Source organism: Nyctereutes procyonoides, unplaced genomic scaffold (assembly GCF_905146905.1).
Source record: "Nyctereutes procyonoides isolate TBG_1078 unplaced genomic scaffold, NYPRO_anot_genome, whole genome shotgun sequence".
Taxonomy (NCBI): domain Eukaryota; kingdom Metazoa; phylum Chordata; class Mammalia; order Carnivora; family Canidae; genus Nyctereutes; species Nyctereutes procyonoides.
In genome coordinates, this window is record NW_026575020.1 from 62,685 (window position 1) to 82,938 (window position 20,254).

General features: G+C 47.0%; 1 protein-coding gene across 1 annotated transcript in view; it reads left to right on the top strand.

Annotated features, from left to right (window-relative positions):
- Nucleotides 1–1,437: 1,437 nt before the first annotated feature.
- MAP3K14 (mitogen-activated protein kinase kinase kinase 14) overlaps nucleotides 1,438–20,254 on the top strand; it is a 47,332-nt gene continuing 28,515 nt past the window's right edge. Inside the window, exon 1 of the mRNA XM_055330632.1 lies at nucleotides 1,438–1,548. The gene's annotated coding sequence lies outside the window, so the exon portion shown is untranslated. The remainder of the gene's footprint in view (nucleotides 1,549–20,254) is intronic.

Genomic DNA, 20,254 nt, shown 5'->3' on the forward strand with positions numbered 1-20,254 from the left:
GCCCACCACTAGAGCCAGTTGCCAGACCTGCCTGCCATGGACCAGTGAAGTGGGTAGGGTGCCCAGGTAGGGGCATATCTTTTACTCTGCAAACCGTTTTGAAAAGGTTGTAGGGGCACCTGGGTGGCTAAGTGGTTGAGCCTCTGCCTTCTGCTAAGCTAGTTATCCTGGGTCCTGGGATGGAGTTCCCATCCTGCTCTCCACAGAGAGCCAGGTTCTCCCTTTGCCTATGTCTCTGCCCCTCTCTCTGTGTCTCTCATGGATAAATAAATAAAATCTTATTTTAAAAAAAGTTTGTGGGGCACCTGGGTGGCTCAGTGGTTGAGCATCTGGCTCAAGTCGTGATCCTGGGGTCCTGAGATCAAGTCCCTCCTCGGGCTCTCCACAAGGAGCCTGCTTCTCCCTCTGCCTACCTCTCTGCCTCTGTGTCTCTCATGAATTAAAAAAAAAAAAAAAGTTCGTAATTTTCTACTATAAATAAAATGCAAGCTTATTGTGGAAACACTGGAAAATACAGATACCTTCCCTAACCACTCCCTACTCCCCCATTCAGAAAGAAGCACTGTTGACACTTTGGACCATATTCAGATTCCAGGTCCCTTTTCTCGCACAGGTGAAGTTCCAGTCTTCTCTCTGGCCCTGTAACCTGTAAACCCAGCTGGGAGATGCTTCGCGCAGCGCTCCCACTCCGTTGCTTCTCTGGCTGCACGAAGGGGTCGCACCAAGCCATCCACAAGCTCTCTCATCAGACCTGGGTCCATTAGGCCCTGGGCTCCCCAAGCTTCTCAAGGGAAGGAACCAGAACCTGTCTTAGGCACCAGAACCTGTCTTACTCGTCCTCAGGGATTCTACAGCGCCAAGCACACAGTAAGTGCTCAATAAAAGCGTTTCGAACCACCCCCCCCACCCCCCCACCCCCCCACCTCACGCCACACCTTCCCCAGCCGCCAGGGCTAAGTGCAAAGAGGAAGCAGAACCAGACCGGGGTGGGAGAGCGCCTCGCCGTCTCCAAGGTAACCCTAGTCCAAGTCTGGGGGTGCCCACGCATGCGCACAGCCGCCCTTCCTTCCCGTAACCTCCAGAAGCACGCAACACGTAAAAAGACTGCCAGAAGGCCAGTGCGCATGTGTGGTTACACCAACACCCTGGCTGCCTCCGCCTTCTGTCAATCTGTCCGCCTAGCAATCTCTGCTCTATAAACACTGTCCGGAAATAGTGCCCATTTCTGGAAACGAGGCCTTCCGAGCCAATCTTTGCTAAGGGCCGGACAACGGGACCAGCCTGGATGCGCCTTCTCATTGGTTAGCCTGGGGGGGCGGGGCCAAGGTCGAGGTGCGGCCCGAGCCAGGAGGCGCGAAGCGAGGCAAATCTGCAGCCGCCGGGGGAGGCGTGGCCCCGGGGGCGGCCGGGAAAGCGGCGAGGGGGCGGGGCCCGCGGCCGGGGCTGGGCGACAGCAGTCCCGTAGCCCAGCGGTCGGCGGCCGGCGGCGGGAGATCGCGGGCGAGGGGAGCGCGACACTCGCTGCTTGGGGAGATCGGCGCTCGGCCGGTAGGTGACTGGGCGGGACCCCGGGGCCCGGAGCGGGGCGCCACGGAGCGGAGGGGACGCGTCGCCCCTCCGCCTGGGACCGGGCCGCCGCCTGGCCGGCCGCCCGGAATGGTAGGGGTCGGCGGCGCGGCGGGTCGGGTCCTCCCGCGCGGGGGCCTCCGGCGGCGGGCCGCGAGCGCTCGCTTCGCACCACGCCGCTGGGGTCACGGCCTAACGCCGTGCTCGCCTCGCACCCCCGCAGGCCGCACACGCGCCCAGAGCGCGCGAAGGGGCGCCCTGCTTCCCCTTGCCCGACACCCCTTTGCTCCCCGCACCCCGCTGCGCGGCAGCCAAGCCCTCCCCTCCTGCGCCTCTCCTGGGGGCCCCCGGGGTGGGAACTCGCCTGGCGCGGGGACGGACGGTGGCGTGGCGATGCACGAGCGCTTCGGGGCTGTGCGCCCTCCACCTGCCCTGGCAGTGAAACCCTCGGCCTTCCCTTGGGAAGTTCTCCGGTCACACCCCGAGGCGGGGAGAAGGAGTCGACGTGCCCTCGGCACCCAGCGGGGCAGTGCTGGCCACGCTCAGCATCCTCTTTCTCACCCTGAGCCTCTGTAAGCCTTGTGCCCGCCCCACTCAGGAGTTCTTCTGTGGGCCCCCGTACGCTGTTCCCATCTTGAAAGCCCACGGGTCACTAGGCAGAAAGAGGCCTCTTGTACAGGGCAGAGTCCCACCTGCCCAGAAGCCTCCTCGGTGCTGGGTAACTTCAGAAAAAAAGCGCTTCCTTCCTAATTAGAGTTCAAAATTTTGCCTTGGGTCTTAAAAGGTGGACCGGGGAAGTCATGTGGGGAAGAAGAGGATGGCTGGAGAAGAGTACAGAAATCAGTGGTGTGAACGGTAGAATCATTTTTGTCAACTGGAAAGTGTGAACACCAGTGGCTTGATTAAGGAATCTAAAAGCAAGTGAAGTTAAGTGATGAGAAGTGGGGCCCAGTACAAAATAGCAGTCTCAAGCTCATTCCAGGAAAAATGTTGAAAACCCCTTGACTAGAAACATGGTCTTTCTGAAACATTACAGGGAGATAGTATCTTAACATTAGTGATGTTTTTTGTTTTTTTCTTTTTTTTCTTTTCTTTTCTTTTTTCTTTTTTTTTTTTTTTTTACTTTCTATCTTCATACCTATAACCTCCTTTTTCCTTCAGATATCTGGGTGAAGACCTAGGCAGGATTGTCCAGTTTGATAGGTGAGGGTACTGAGGCAGGTGGTGGGGTGGGTGGTATTCATGTTGCCTTATGCCTCATAGCTCGGACTCAGGGTGAGGAGCCTGGGCCACTGGAGTCTTAACCAGCTTCCTTCCCCTGGGCCAGGACCACCACATTATGGGACTTAGTTGCAAGAAGAAGAATAAGGGAGACGTTTGGTGTGGTATGCTCTTACCATGAGAGGACAGGTGCTTGTCTTGCTTATGATGTATTTGGGGTTACTCTTGGTGTTTTTTAAGTGATGTCAAGGCCAGTTCTTTGGGTGCAGTGATGCCAGACCTCTGACATCTTTAAGACATCCTCACTTATTTTGAAGGGTGTGGTGAACTTCTCAGAAGATCTCAAAATAAAAGTTATATAGTCTCTGACTTTAATTTTAGAAATACATACCCAGGTGTATGTTCCCACACTTTTGTAAAATCAGACAGCAATAAGCTGCCAAGCTTTAGGTCACCTTCTGACTGTTTTTCAGATTATAAGGAGCAGTTCTGAAGGGGAGTTTTTGCCTCTGGTATTGTCTGTTAGGGTTTGTGGGAGCGGCACCACAGACAGAGACCCTGCCAAATGAGCCTTCATCTATTAAACAAAAATGTCTGGTTGGCCGTTTCGCCTCAACAGATGGAGGTTTGGTTCCTCATTTTGGTTCTCCTGTTGAACACTGACTCCTTTGTGATCTGCTTGGAGTGTTTGTATATCATTTAATGTTGAGAGGCAGGCTTGCCCTGATTGGTTGTCCAAATCCAGGCAACTGTTGTGATTTTTTTGGTTCATGGTAACAGTTCATCCTGGCCAAGGTCTAGTGAGAGATCTGTAGAGATGGGAAAGGCAAAGCTTCATCCAGGCTTGTTTTCTTCACTGTTGGCACCCTCTTAAGAGCATTCTATCACTTTGGCTTGTGAAGTCATTTTTAATTTCCTATTTTTTTTCCTGTCTCAGTGGACAGCACAGGAGCTTTTCTGACAGGTCTGCCTTGCCTTGATGAAGAGGTGACAGATTCATAGTGGTTGGCCTGACAGATGCTCTTTCCGGGAGGATAGTTAAGAAGTGTAGAACCCAACTCAGTCCTAAATTAAAAGTATAAGTCAGCTTGATACTCATATAGGCAGCATATTTGTACCAAAGGCTACCATCATCTCAAAGCTGTTTTTTTTTTTTCCTGGCAAAAGGTTAAAATGCAACTAAAATTCTGCTTTCGTGATTAATAAGTCACTACCGCAGTTGTGTCTGATGCTTCCTGTTTGCCCCATTTTAGTATTTCAGTTAAACTGGAAACATCTGAGCATTATGGGCACTTTTGATGGCACTGGTGTGAAATTGGCGGGAAGGGAGACAATTCCATGTCCGTGGGTTTGGGGAACCATAAGGATACAAAGGCCCTCTGGCCTCTGCGCTGCTCCGTGGGAAGAAGGAAAAGGAGTAGGGGCTGAGCATCCTCAAGGGGTGGGGTGAGTGAAGTGATGCACGTGTGAAGGCTTTGCATTTACTTGGGTGATGCTGACTGAAATGTTGAAAGCAGTAGATTAGAAATAGAAGGCTAAACTTAGGACACATTGTGTAGTAGAACATTTCAGTTGAGCTGAGTGAAACATTGAAGTGTGTTGGGTCTGGAGCCTTCAGTTCTGGGTTTGTCTTATTTACCTGAGTGACACTACAGAGAAAAGTCATTTTTCCTGAGTGGCCTGTGGCCTGTGTGCCCTTCTTTGTATTCTAGTTTAAAAGATCCTTTTCCTGGCTTGCAATTTTACATCCTTTAACCCCTTATCCTCCTGATATATATCTCTTAAAATTATATGGCATCAAGAGTTATGGTACCTTGTAACCTTTTTTTTTTTTTTGGTATTTTCTTACAACACTCATGTAAAGAAAGGCAGAGCCAAAGATCAGGAAAGGCAAGCCTCATAAGAAGGAATAAAGTGGATGAGATTACTCAGGACATCATTGTCATGCCCAAAATCTAAACCCACATTTCTTGACCTCTAGTTCACTGCTTTCTCTACTAACTTACTCATGAAAGGATAAATGAGGGGTGGGGTCAGGGGTGGGGTATTGGTTTTTGTGTGTTTTTTTAATAAAGATTTTATTTATTTATTTATTTATTTATTTATTTATTTATTTATTTATTTATTTATTTAACAGAGTGAGAGCACATGAGTATGCACAAGCAGAGTGAGGGGGCGGGGGAGAGGAAGAAGCAGGCTCCCCGCTGAGCAGGGAGCCCCATTACGTGGGGCTGGGCTCAATTCCAGGACCCTGAAATCATGACCTGAGCCAAAGGCAGATGTTCAATCAACTGAGCCACCCAGGAACCCCTAAATTGGTTTTTGCCCCCAAACATGGCAATTTTGAATGTAACTAAACCAGGATGGCTACTTTATTTCTCTATTTAACCTAACAAGTATTAAGATTAATAAGTATTGGGGCACCTGGGTGGCTTAGTGATTGAGCATCTGCCTTCAGCTCAGATCATGATCCCGGGGTCTTGGGCTCAAGTCCCGCATCAGGCTTACCGGATGGAGCCTGCTTCTCCCTCTGCCTATGTCTCTGCCTTTCTCTCTGTGTCCCTCATGAATAAATAAATAAAATATTTTTTAAAAAGATTAATAAGTATTGCTAACAGTTGTTACCTGGTGTTGATTATTCATAATTACTTATTAATAAAGGGCTGAAAGATGAAGAGCACATCCTCTGGACGAGTCTGCTTATCTTCATTTTATAGCTGCAGACATTAAGGCAGAGTAGTCAAGTGATTTAGCCGGAGCAATAGAGCAAGTCTGCAGTATCTCCAATGTCAGATGTGGGGGTTTAGCCTGTCAAGTCAGACAGACCTGGGTCAGGTCCAGGTTTGCCACTGTCTGGCTGTGTGACTCAGGCAAATCACTTCACTTCCCTCGGCTCGGATGCCTCATCTATAAATGGGATCAGAAATACTTCATGGGGTTGTTTTGAGTAGAAAATGAGAGAATACATGTAAAGTGCTGAGCTCGGTGCCTGGCACATAATAAGCCGCAGAACATGACAGCTAGAAATGGTGGTAGTGGTGGTGGTAGTGGTAGTAGTAATAGCAATGGTCCTAGTTGCCTTTTTTCTGTAAGATGAGGTCAGGAAGGATCAGACTGCCTGACAGAGCAGAGTCATTTTCTCAGTAGGATCTCTGGGGGATGTTTCTTCTGCAGTGAAGTTTCACTGTCACGCTGTCCCTGTCATATACTAAATACTGCCCTCACCACCCTCCGAAGGAGCCTACGGAGGCCCAGGCTGTGCCCCATCAGAGCTGGTGATCCTAAGCCCAGGACTTTCAGCCAGAAGCAGGGCTGGTCCTTCCTAGGATTCCCTTCTGCCCCCACCACTGTGTGGTAAAGTAGGTCCTAGCCTTAGCTCTAAAGATAAAAAATAGGAAAATACTATATAGAATATAAGTCAACAAGGACTTGTTCTTTGAAAGACTCAGAGGGAGGGGATCCCTGGGTGGCTCAGCGGTTTGGCGCCTGCCTTTGGCCCGGGGCGCAATCCTGGAGTCCCGGGATCGAGTCCCACATCGGGCTCCTGGCATGGAGCCTGTTTCTCCCTCTGCCTGTGTCTCTGCCTCTCTCTCTCTCTCTCTCTCTCTCTCTCTCTCTCTCTCTGTGTGTGTGTCTATCATGAATAAATAAATAAACAAATCTTAAAAAAAAAAAAAAAGACTCAGAGGGAGATTTCGGTTCTGTGGGGTAAGGTTCTCACCACTGCATGGCACCCCCAGCTCACCACCCTTTTCCCTTGTAAATACCTCTTTGTCAGCTTATTGCTAGTATCATATCTGGGGGTCCCTGTAGTCAGGGACTTGCAGATTTTCCTTTAAATCACCCAAGGGAAAAAGTTTCATACTACATTTTAAATTCCTTTGTCCTCTTCTTAATACGAAACAAAAATATAGGCTCCCACCAGGCTGACGTTCCCTTTAAATAACATTTTGTTTTCTCTTGGGGAAGCTGTATTCATGGCCAGAGAGTCATTTCTAAAGTGAACCTAGTTTTTAGAAAAAATAGATCACCGGATGTCAAGCCTCATGTGGAGCTCGGTTCAGATGAAAATGAAACCAGCAGGCCTGGAGTGGCAGCTCCACACTGACTTCAGACTGGAGGTGAGAGGCAAAATATCTGGACCCAGCTCACTAACTGGTCGGCCTCACAGAGTGCATTTGATAGGTGCCTTAGTCATTTTCCAGGCAGCTTTGCTTAGGTGAGCAGAGCACTTTCTCTAGAAGGTGAGTCACCCATACAGGGGTGTAGGTGACAGGCGACTTATTCCCCAGCAAAATTGCAGAGGAAGTTTTGAGCAGAGCTTGTCAAGAAGCCCTCTGCCTTGGGGTGCCTGGCTGGCTCAGTCTGAAGAACATGTGACTCTGGATCTGGGAGTTGTGAGTTCGAGCCCCGTGTTGGGGGTCGAGAGTACTAAAAAAATAATAATAAATAAACTTAAAAAAAAAAAGAAGCCCTCTGCCAAAGATCACTTTCTCAGCTGAAGGGCTTTGTAGGCAGGAATAAGGAAACAAATGGGAGGCTCCCAAGGCTTGCCAACCAACAGAGAGATGGATCCCCTGGCTGGGGGGTCATGTGAATGAGACACAGAACCCAGATCAGCAGTATCACTGCACTCCTGAGTCCAGCTACCTTGAGGGTGGAAAATGGCCTGCTTCCAGTGACAGTCAGCAAGGAAGCAGGAGGGGAGCTTTGGCTCCAGGGAGCTGGGAAACCCCTTGGCAAGGAGCAGAGAAAGCAAACTGTGCTTTGGTATAAAAGACCTTTTGGGGAACCCTTTTCCACCTGCCTTTCTTTTTACCACCTGAGTTGAAGGGCTCTGAAGAACTCTGATGATTGAAAAGGCTAGATTAAACCCTGGACTTGAGGGAACTGTCATTCCAAGCCTACTACCACTTCAGTTGTCCACATATCCAGGACCAGTGTTTGGACTCAGAAAGAAGTGGCAGAAGAAAGTCCTAAGCCATCCCTGCCCCCCAGTTTCTGATTGCTATGGCTTCTGCTCACCCTCTTCCCACTAAGGCCATGACCAGGCATCCACCAAGACAAAGAGTCTCTTCAGAACTCTTCTAGACCCGTATAGTTGGTGTTGAGCTCGACAGCTAATGGTCAGGGACATCTGTAGGCAATGTCCCACAAAGAGGGCTTGACATTATTGAAGCCTCAAGGAAAGAACTAGCATTGCCTTGCAGGTGGTCATAGACTTCTCTTCAGCCCATAGGCACACCCCATCAATCTGAACTAGCCAGCCGTCATTTCAGGCAAGCATGGTTAAGTGACCTTTAGACCTTAACCAGTCTGTCAAGAAAGAGCTATTAGAATTACAGCCTGGAAATGATCTTTACTATTCACAACTCCCCTATTTTACAGAAGAGAAAATGAGGGCCCAAGGAAGCGGAGTGAGTTGCACAAAGCCGCATAGCTAGTTAATGGCAGAATCTGAACTAAAGTCTGGGCTCTTTCCACTGTGCTGTGCTGCCACTGAACAAAGGAGCTACTCCTGGAGTAGGAATTGGTTTTTTTAACTAGTTCCTCCTTTATTCCCCCACCCTGACCCCATCACTGTCAGCCTTTCTGCAAAGCTCTGCCAGACCTGGGAAGGGTGGAGCCAGAGCAGCTGGGTCTAAGAAAAAGTCAACAGAAAGCTATTCACTTGACACTCTTATACCATGAGTTTGTGTAACCAAAAGGAGGTCAAGGTTGATAAGAAAATACAATTCTGGGCAGGGTTACCCGGAAGTCTCAAAGGTTGCCCACACCTTTAGGGTACCCTCCTACCTCCCCAAGCAGTATCTTACCCAGAGTGGGCATTCAGTTACTATTAATGATTGATCGTGAGGGTACAAACCCTCTGGGCCCCAAACACTTCTGCATCTTTCCACTTGAAGAAGAGATAGGTTGCCCATGGCATGCAGGTGATCAGAAAAGCCAGAGCAGTCAGATGTCATTCCAACTGGATTATCCAAGCAATTCTCAGTGAAGAAGCTCTTCCTTGTGGTCAAAGCATGATGTCCTGTTTGGACGGTGGCCCCTGTAAGTATGAAGAGCTGTTGTAGGGGCAGCCGGGGTGGCTCAGCAGTTTAGTGCCGCCTTTAGTGGCCTGATCCTGGAGACCCGGATCGAGTCCCACGACGGGCTCCCTGCATGAGCCTGCTTCTCCCTCTGCCTGTGTCTCTGCCTCTATTGCTCTCTCTGTGTCTCTCATGAATAAATAAATAAAATATTTTTTAAAAATCCCCTTAAAACAAAATGAGCTGTTGTATCTGAGATTCACCACCCACCTTCTGCTCTCATTGACATTTCCTTTTACTGGGCTAGAAGTAGTCAATACTCATCTACGGGCCAATACTAGGGATGAGTGGGAGGTTTAGAAAGAAAGAGAGTCTTAGCCAAGCTCATGAGGATGCTATTACCAATTAAGATTTGAAATAGACTCCTTTGGCCCAAGAAATAGTTGGATGAATCAGGTTCCTTGAGCCATGCTCAGTAGTCCCAACTTGGGACTGTACTATTGGCAGATGCTGTACTTTGAGAGGCAGGAATAGCTTTATAGAGATAATTGTAAAAGGCAGAGATTTGTGTACCACCTCTCATTGAGCATATATGTGCATATCAGAGCCCAGATGGATGTTGTCCATTGTAGAAGGGTCATCTTCTCAAAGAATTGGAAATAATTGGGTATCAAGGTCAGCATTTAGGAAGGGGGACAAGGGTGGCTCAGTACCCAGCTTGCATGACACTTTCTTGCTGGGGTGCAGTCAGAATACAGACCACCCTGATCACCAGGCTCTGCCTACTGCTCTGCTCACCAGGTGAATGGACAGTCGGGACACTCAGATGCCAGACCAGCCAGGCTCTTAGAGCCAGGATACTCATATATTCTTCAGGAGAGCATCAGTCATCCTTTCAGTGAGCCCTTGCCAAGAATGTCACATGTGGCAGTCTCTGGCAGGTGCTAGAATATGAAAACGAGGTTAATGGAGATGCTGCCCTTGAGGAGCTCATTGTGGCAGGGGGAAGACAGACATTGCTGGTGCTAAATCTTGAGCCACAACTGTGGGGGCTGGAGAGGAGCCAGGAAGGCATCGCAGCCTAGTGGTCCTTGTTCAGCTTGACCCAGCACTGTCACACACAGAGGAGCCCTGCCTCCCATTCCGCAGGTGTCTGGGTGGGATCTGTCAGCTTAGAAAAGGAGCTTGAGAACAATCTGGGAACTTCAGCAGTCTCGGAGGACAGGAAAGCATTTGCAGAGGTGAAGGCACAGTCAGGAGAAATGTGTGCTTACACGTAGTTCAGAACAGAAGCAAACGACAGGTAGCTAGCTATTAAAGAGATGGCTGACTTATCCTAGCCTTCCAGGCTGGAATAGAGAAGGCAGTGACACAGTGACAAATCCCATATTCTTGGTGCCACTCTGACAGAGGTTCATAGGCAAATGATTCAAAGCCTGACCCGTGACAGTGCTTCTTAGTAACCGAGTTCAGCATTCCAGAAAAGCCTTTCCAGGGTTACAATGGTGAAAGCCTCACAAGGGCAAGGACCTTGTCTGTCTTGGTCACCATGGCATCTACTGGCCAGTGCAGCATGGGAGCATGGGAACCACTGGCTGGGTATCCGTGGTTGAGTAAAAGTACAAGACCAGCATCCACATTCATCCTTCTAGACCCAGCTGGCCCAAAAAAGACTGAAAGAGCCACAGGTTGTTCCTGGTTTCCCCTCCTTTACCAAGTAATACTCTGAGATTCTCTGAATATTCCGTTACACCACAGGTCCCAGGCCTTTCTTCCCTTCCTGGAGGAGGGCAAGAATGTGACCCTGTATTATAAAGGGACACATCAAAGTCACCTTGGCCCCTCATGTCGTCACTCACACCAGTCTGTCAAAGGGTGTGCAGGGCGGCATCTGAAATAAGGCTGTGATCAGGGCTCCACTGCCAGAAAAGCAGAGCTGGACTATGGGCTTCCTTCCATTTACCCCCATGCGTTGGAAGTCTTCTGTGGAAAGCCGAGTTGTTTGGGTTTCTTGTTTATTTTGAAGTTCCTCAAACTAGTTCCTCAATTTCAAAACCAGTCACCAGTGAGTACAATGAACTTGAAGCCTCCTCCCTCATGGGGAGGCTGAACCTGTCTTTCTCCATCTGTTCTGTGTACTGATAGACGCTGCTTGAAGCCGGTCCCACCTGGGAAAACAGTCACAAACTGAGAGAGGAGGGGAGTGGTTGTATTTCAGTGGGATTAACCACAGCCCAGGGAACTGCTCCGTGCTCAGAATCCAGTTCAGGAGGTTAAAGAAGGAGAACTGTTTTTTTATAACCCAGTGTTGCTTGTAGTGATGACCTCAAGGCCTGACCAGTTCCAGAAGTGCATTTTGACTCATCAAAAGAAAGCTGATTGTGTTTGGCATGATTTTAGTGTCAGGGGCAGTTTAGGGCACTGTAATCTTTGGAAATTAATCATTACCAAATAGTGTATACACTGCAGCCCCACTTAACCAAGATGTTCAATGACACAAAACACCCACAAAACACACTTGAAATTTTTTTTGACATAACATACATTAAAATTTCCTGCTGGTTATTATATAAAATAAGGCATGCAAATGGTTGGGAGTTTTTTTTCTCACTGCTACTCCCCCTACCCCAATTCTCTTGTATACCATTTCCATAATTGTTTATGTGGATCAATGATGCTCCAGTGGCATCTTCTTTTTTTTTTTTTTTTACTATTTTTTATTTTTTTATTTTATTTTTTAAAGATTTTATTTATTTATTCATGAGAGACACAGAGAGAGGCAGAGACAGGCAGAGGGAGAAGCAGACTGCATGCAGGGAGCCCAATGTGCGACTCAATCCTGGGATCCTAGGATTATGACCCCAGTGGAAGGCAGACCCTTCTGCAAAGCCACCCAGGTGTCCCCCCTTTTTTTTTAATTTTTTTTTAATTTTTTAAAGACATTATTTATTTGACAGAGTATACAAGCAGGGGGAGTGGCAGGCAGGGGAAGAGAGAGAAGCAGGCTCCCCACTGAGCAGGGAGCCCAATGTGGGGGTCGATCCCAGGACCCCAGGATCATGACCTGAGCCAAAGGCAGTTGGTTAACCGACAGCCACCCCGGCACCCCTCCAGTGGCATCTTCTAGTGGTATGCTATTGGCTCTCCTCATGCAAGGACTCAAGTCAATGTAACGTTTTTCTTTTAAAGCTTATACAATGCCCTTTGTCAGGGGCCCAGAGATAAAGTACTGACCATATTTATGAAAATACTATCTGATGCTCAGGGCTTTGCTATTAAACAAACAAACAACAACAAAAACCACAGTAAAATAGCCTGGAACCAGGCCTTCTAAAATGCATGGTAAATTTGAACTTTGTCCTAGAATTGGTCCTTGCAGTGGGCCCAAGTGCATGACCTGATACCCAAGCTGAGCATGGGTAGGCTAAGGAACTCTGGCCTACCATGTGTCCAGCCTGGAATCTTTCCTTCCCGTTGCCATTTTGAAGTTGCTTTTTTCCAGAACATAGGCTGGCTATATTTATGCCCCTAATTGAGGTGCTTCCTCCTGGGTCAGTCCCTGGGTTTCTCACTAACAAACCTTTGGCTTGTGGCAGCTTCTGCATTTGGGTCTCAATTTTTAAAGCTTAGATCACGTGAAAATAGAGTGTCATGGCTAAGAGTATGTATTTTGACATAAGAGCCCTTTGCACAAATCCGGCCTCTGCTGATTCCTTGTACAGTAGCCTTAGACTAACTACTTGAGCTCCGGAGCCTCAGTTTCTTTGTCCATATAAAGGGAATAATATTAGCGCCCTACTCACAGAGTTCCTGGGAGGGTCCAAGAAACAGTGCATGCATTACCTAATATGCAGCAAGCAATAATAGCTGCCATTATTTTTATTATTTTTGACAGCCGGCCTATGTGTAATTAATGAGTATACACGTAGCAGCAGATTGTTGAAAATACCCAAAGAAGTCCACAGGACAGCTAATTTCAACTTGAGCTGTCAAGGAATTCTGGGTCCTGGTTCATCATGCCCCGGCAGCTCATTCCTCAGTCCATTTGGGGCTGAGGCACTGCCAGCAGAGGGAGAGACTGGGCGGGTAGCAGGTGCAGAATGCACTTCAGAGAACATCCCCCTCGTAGGCCGACCTTGTCTTGCTGACTATTACCCTTCTGGTCTGGGGGTTCTCTTCCCACTTCTTTGACAGTGTCCATTCCAGACCTTCCTCCTGACACAAGGACTGCTAGCTAAAGGCTTTGCAAGGTGGATTTCAGCTCTGCAGAGGCAAGGCCTTTGAAGCAACTGGTTCTTCCAGTCCTGGAAAGGACCACTTTTCTTGTATCAGCTTTCTTTTCGTTGGAGGTTTTGCTAACATTTACAGAGTGCCCACGGTGTTCTAGACACAGTATTGGTCATTTAAAGATCGCTTCTTGCACTTAATTGTCCTGTAAAATCCTGATATTTCCGTTCAAACATCCCTGTTTTACAGACGAGACATCTGAGTCTCAGAGTAAGTGATCTACACCTGGTCACCCAGGTGTAACTTGGGTAATACCAGAGTGTTAGAGACTACAGTTCAAACTCAGACCTTTGGACTCTATACATCCTGTTATGTAGCCAGGTGGCTGTCCTCAGGGTTATTAGGTGATATGTTGGAATAAATGACCTCCAAGGGCCTTTCTGACCCCAAGATCATTTTGTGATTCCTTTATCATTTATCCAGCCGGCCATTCTCCCCAACTAGATTATAAGCACCTTAAAGGCAAGGATAGCATCTTTCTAGCAAATAACTAATATAATATTTGTGAACCACCTGTCCCAGACTGACCAATGCTGCCTACTTTCATGACACATAGAAACAAGTGACCGTGCAAAGGGTCCCCCAGAAATTCCGGTTCCAGGTATTTACCACCTAGAATTTACCTGTACAAGTGCACAAAGAAGTAAATAAAGGATTTGGGGATTTGGTTTTATTTTGTTTTTGCAGTAGTACTTATATGAATGAAAAATTGGGACCAATTTGCAAGAACATCATAGAAGGATAGGTGAAGAAATGATAGTGTGTTTATACCCTGGAATCTTATGGAGCCATTAAGAAAAATGAGAGAGATCTACATACATTGAAGGGGGACAGTGTCCATAATCTCTTGTGAGTTTTTTTTTGTTATTTTTTAGGGGCTTTTTAATTTTGTTTTTAGGGAGTGAGGGGATGGAGCAGAAGGAGAGGGAAAGAGAATCTTAAGCAGGCTCCATGCTGGGCATGGAGCCCAGCTGGCGGCTTGATCTCACAACCATGAGACCATCACCTGAACTGAAATCAACAGTCGGACACTTAACCAACTGAGCCACCCCAGGCACTCTCCATGATTTATTGTTAAGTGAAAGCTATACCTTGTAGAATATTAGATATGTATAAGCCCATGTTCCTTTTAAAAATAACCCCAAACTATATATGTGTGTGTGTGTGTGTGTGTGTGTGTGTGTGTGTATATGTATATATATATATAATGGTACTAGAAGGATTTACATCAAATTTAAGGGTTTCTTGTAGGGAGGAAGGAATGGGGTAAAGTTCTCTCTTTTTTTCTCTAAGCACCTTGTATGGTTGAAATTTTTACAGTGAACAAGTATTACTTTTGTATTTGAAAACAAAATACAGATTGAAAAAACATACAGGAGGGTCAGATATTAAATAAGGAAGGGAGGAGAGATTTGTCAGAACAGCTCGCCTTTTTCAGGTTCCCAGATTCAGACTGACCCTCAAGTCCCACCTGCGACATGATCAGGGGAAGTGGGGGCTGGTGGCTTCGTCTCAGGTCCAGTTCTGCTGTGTGTCCTGCTCTCTCTGGAGCCACTTGTCCACACAAGCATTTCTTAACATCCTGCACAGGGCTTAACTACTACACGCACTTGGCCTCAGTGACTAGAAATAAAAGCGAGGAAGCCGTGGCCGTCAGAGTTAAAGAAGGCTGATCTTTGAGCACCTTCCTACTTTTGAGTCATAACTGATAAAACCCACAGCCCCCAGTGGGAAACAAGAAAGAGACAGAAATGAAAACCAAAACCAGGAGGGACGGACTTGCCCATCTCCAGCCCTCCGTCTTGGTAGCCCTGCTGCTAGAACTCACAGACCAGCCATGGACATTCTGGCCAGGCTTCCAGTGTGGATGGTGTGGGCTGGTGGTGTTTATTATCACGAATTTATTAAGCCCCACTCACAACTGTGAACCAGATGCCCCCTCAGTTCTTATCCCAGGCCACAAGACCCTTTTCTCATGGTAGCTTGTTTTCATGATAAAAGTAATACCCCCCAGAGGACATCTCTGGGGGTTATACAAGAAACCAGTCACTGGGATCCCCTCAGAGGGTGAGAAGGGTGAGAAGGACTTAGATTTTTTACTGTATCTCCTTTCTGTATTGTTTTTTAAACACTTGGAAACATTGTGGAAAAAATGTAAATGGAGAAAAGTAATAAATGCTTGCTGAAAAACGTGGACAAATTAGAAAACTGTAAAATTATATGTGTGTGTGTGTGTGTGTGTGTGTGTGTGTAAATATATTAAAACACCAAAATTGAGCCATGGCTGCATGTCTGTGCTAGATGTCTGCTTTTATATTTATCTTAATCCTTTAAATGATTGATTGATTGATTGATTGGTGATAGAGAACATGCACACAGGGTGGGGAGGGGCAGAAAGGGAGGGAGAGGGATAAGCAGACTCATGCCAAACATGACACGGAGCCAATCCCACAACCAACCCTGAGATCATGATCCCAGCCAAAACCAAGAGTCAGGAGCTCAACCAACTGAGCCATCCAGGCACCCAGTCTGCATTTTTATAAAGGTTGATGGAGTCTACAGACAGGCTAGGTGGGGTCATACTCTAGATATAACTCTGAATCCTTTCTCTGTTAATATTGTGTCCCATTTGCATTTTTCCATACAGTTAAAACTTATTTGTAAACATTATTTTTTTATTTGTAAACATTATTAATGGATATACTATGGTTTATGTAATACTTATCCTACTCACCCCCGTCATTAGATATTTTGTTCCAGTTTTTACTATTAGAGTAGACAGTGAGCATCACTGATGATGCATCTTTTTCCACAATTCTGTTTGCTCCATTACCTAGACACCATTCTCTGAGTTTTGCACACCAGAAATGGCTCTCTTCTCTTGGTATAATATGCTTTCTTGTTTCCAGAGTTCTTTCATCTGCAGTACTTCATTTGATGAGTTAGGGGGTGGTGAGGGTGTGGTTAAGGGCCTGGGTGAGAGTGAGGGGAGTGAGGAGAGCCCGTGCGGTAGGCAGTCAGAAAAGGAGGCGTCAGTGCGGTGAAGCGGTGAAGCCGTTGGGAGGGACTTCCTGGAGGCCTAAGTCCAAGCTCAGCCAGTGAAGGACAAGCAGGATGTGCAGGGTGGCCCACACAAGGACATGGCACACCCAGAGACCTGTAGATTTGAGCAGTGAGCAAGTCACGTGGAGAGATCATTCTGGCCGGAACCAAATCCTGTGCATTTGGGGAAACAGTGGTCAGACAGATTATGGACCACAGAGTTGATACTGGGCCCATAAGCAGTGCAGAACCAGCAGATGTCTTTGAACTTGAGGTTATCTTAAGGATGAGAAGTTTTAAGATTAGCTGGGGCTGGGAGGAGGTCAGGGAAGAGCTGGAAGTAGGTAAGACCTATGCTAATAAAGTAGACATGAGGTGATTGCCTTGACCATTTGGGTTTGCTTGTTTCTTTTAGATTTTTAAAATTTTTCATATGAGAGAGAGAGAAAGAGAGCACGAGCAGGGGGAGAGGGAGAAGCAGACTCTCCACTGAGCAGGGAGCCCGATGTGGGGCTCCATCCCAGAACCCTGGGGTTGTGACCAGAGCCAAAGGCAGACGCTTGGGATCCCTGGGTGGCGCAGTGGTTTGGCGCCTGCCTTTGGCCCAGGGCGCGATCCTGGAGACCCGGGATCGAATCCCACATCGGGCTCCTTGCATGGAGCCTGCTTCTCCCTCTGCTTGTGTCTCTGCCTCTCTCTCTCTCTCTCTCTCTCTCTCTCTCTGACTATCATAAATAAATAAATTTAAAAAAAAAAGGCAGACGCTTAACCAACTGAGCCACCCAGGCACCCCATGCCCTGACCATCTGAAGGGGCCTGTAGACAGCAGTGTTTCTGTGCTGTTTTTGCTAGCCAACTTGGACAGGCGTGCAGTGGCATCTGGAGGACGGTCAGAAATTTCATTCCGTCTGTTTCATTTACCTAGCAGTTTGACCTGTGGAGTTGGCAAGACTGAGTTCTTGTGGGCATGTTGGGTTTTTATCTCAAAATTGATCCGGAAGATTTTAATGATTGATGTGCATTCACATTTCCTTTCCTCCTTAATGCGAAATGCTGAGGCAGAAATTGCTCTCCTGGGAAGCAGGCCTCAAGCTGGCCTGCCAGGCAGGTTTGGAAATTCTTCCAGCCTCCACTCAGAGTGCTCCTTCCTCCTTCCTCAGATATAGCTCTAGGTCCCGGTACCTGCTCAGCCTCTCTGCCTGGGGGAAGAAATTCAGCAAGGCTCCCAGAGGCCTGTAGCTTGGGATATTGTCAGCCCTGGTGGGGAGATAGGGTGGGAGTTCTGTCCCCAGGGCACAGTTTACATTTAAGAACCCACATCCACCATCTGCCCCTACCCTGTAGGTTCCTCCTTCTGGAACTCTACCTCTGAATTCTACCCCTCTCGCTAAGAATTTCACGCCTGTGTGACCTAGGCTTTGCCTGCCAGCAACTTCGCGCTGTTTGTGACTCTCTGTGCCTTAACTTTTGCTATTCCCTCCACCTGGAATACCTTCTTCCTTATTCTTGGGCAGTTTTTGCTTACCCCTTGAGACTTAGCTTGAGGACTTGAGGAAGCCTTTCCTGACACCCACCAGGTTGAGCGAGGCATCCCAAGAAGTGTTCCCATTGTGTCTGCTGTGTGACCATACTGTATTGTAATTTTCTGACTACTTGTCTCTTTCCCTTAGTAGACTATAAACTCCTCAGGGGACTGGGTCGTCTTCTCCAGTGTATACCCAGCACTCAGCACAGAGCCCAATCCCCAGCAGACCCAACCTATGCTCAAAGAATGCTTTGTTATAAGACCCTGCAGTTCTATTTGACAGGACACTCCAAAGCAGAGACCTCACTCATCCATAAAGCCTCAACTTGCCACCAGCCTTTGGATTTTAAGGCTCTTTATTAGGTGCATAGAAGTTATATACTTTCATCTTAAAAATTTTGTCTGATATGAATATTACATATCTTAGGTTAGTAGTAGCTGTCATATCTCTTGTCAGCCTTTTTCAGTCTTTCTATGTAATTTTATTTTGTCTCTTTTAGTAAGCATCTAGCTAGACCTTTTTTTCTTTTTCTTTTTTTTAACTCATGAGAGACACAGAGAGAGAGGCAGAGACATAAGCAGGCTCCCTGTGATGTGCGTCTTGCTCCCAGGACCCTGCGATTATGCCCTGAGCCGAAGGCAGATGCTGTTGAACAGCGTATGCACTGTATGCACTGAGCCACCCAGGTGCCCCTAGCTGGACCTTTTAAAATCCTGATTGTTTTTTAATAGGTGGGTGGGCTTAATCTATTCATGGTTAATGCTGCATTAATATTTCAACTTCTGCCACCTTCATTTCTGTTTTCATTTTACACTTAGTGTCCTTTATCTTTGCTACTTTTTTCCTTCTTTCCTTGCCTTTTTTTTTTTTTTTAATTCATGAGAGACACAGAGAGAGAGAGGCAGAGACTCAGGCAGAGGAAGAAGCAGGCTCCATGTAGGGAGCCCGATATGGGACTTTTTTTTTTAATTTTTTATTTATTTATGATAGTCACACAGAGAGAGAGAGAGAGGCAGAAACATAGGCAGAGGGAGAAGCAGGCTCCATGCACCGGGAGCCCAATGTGGGGTTCGATCCCGGGTCTCCAGGATCGCGCCCTGGGCCGAAGGCAGGCGCCAAACTGCTGTGCCACCCAGGGATCCCCCGATATGGGACTTGATCCCGGGTCTCCAGGATCACACCTTGAGCTGAAGGCAGTGCTAAACCACTTAGCCTCCCGGGCTGCCCTGTCCTTGCCTTTTGTTAGAGTGATCAAGTTTTCTGTTTTTCTTTTTTTGACCTTCTGGTTTAGAAACTCTGAGTTGTATTTCTATTCTTTTTTTTTAACATTTTATTTATTTATTTTGAGAAAGAGAAAGCAAGTGTACGAACAAGCAGAGAGAGGGGCAAGGGTAGGGGGGAGAACCTCAAGCAGACTGCATGCCAGGTACAGAGCCCCCAACACGGGGCTTGATCCCAAGACCTCAAGATCATGACCTGAGCCAAAACCAAGAGTCAGACACTCAAGTGACTGAGTCACCCAGGCATCCTTGTATTCTATTCTTATAGTTAGTTACTCTTTTTTTTTTTTAAGATTTTATTTATTTATGAGAGACATAGAGAGAGAGAGGCAGAGACACAGGCAGAGGGAGAAGCAGGCTCCATGCAGGGAGCCTGATGTGGGACTTGATCTCTAGTCCTCAGGATCCCGCCCTGGGCTGAAGGCAGCGCTAAACTGCTGAGCCACTGGGGCTACCCATAGTTAGTTACTCTTAAATTTTAACCTACATACTTAACTATAGTTTTTTAATAATATAGTGTAAACATTTTTATATGTAAATTTCACAAAACTACAAGGCTCATCACTCTTTACCCATTCATTGAACAATCCCCCCCACCTTTCTTCCTTGCTTATTTTTCTAGAACTTAATGTTTAAAGGTGGCTTAAACTATTTTTTTACATTCCACTCTTAATTAAATTGACCCCACATATCATATAGATTCCTGTGCCATCCATGGTTTCTTGCATCCTGCTTCTCTACTTTCCAAAGCACATCATCCCTCAGTGAATCTTTCAGTGAAAGTAATCTTTCCTGGAACTCTCATTTCTGTGTGTGTGCCTTATATGTAGTCTTGTCGTTTTTGAAGATAGTGGAGTGACCTGTTAAAACTAATCAAGTTAAAAATCCTAACATCCCAGGTACACGTGGTGGTGGAACCGAACTAGAAGTTGGACCAGTTTATTGCTGATTCAGCTTTTACTAGAGACCCCTCATTTTTAGTTCTTGTGCTTCCTGCCTACACAGGCTAAGCAATTAATATGAACAGTGGGCCAATCCCATGGGTAAAATAGGAACAGTGATAGCAACATGGATAGTAATACTGCTTGAGGTGCCCAGTACCTCTGCCAATAAGCTTTTGTTCTAGAATGGAGCTGGGAATCCCTTGGTCCCTGGCATCCCTTGGTTGCCAGGAAGCATTAGCAGTAACCCCATGGCAGATGATCTCGTTGTATAAATTAGGCCTCATTTGTTTCTCCGGGCAGCTTATCTCATAGAGCCTTAATTTCTTCATCTATAAAATGGGAATAATAGGGGCAAACGG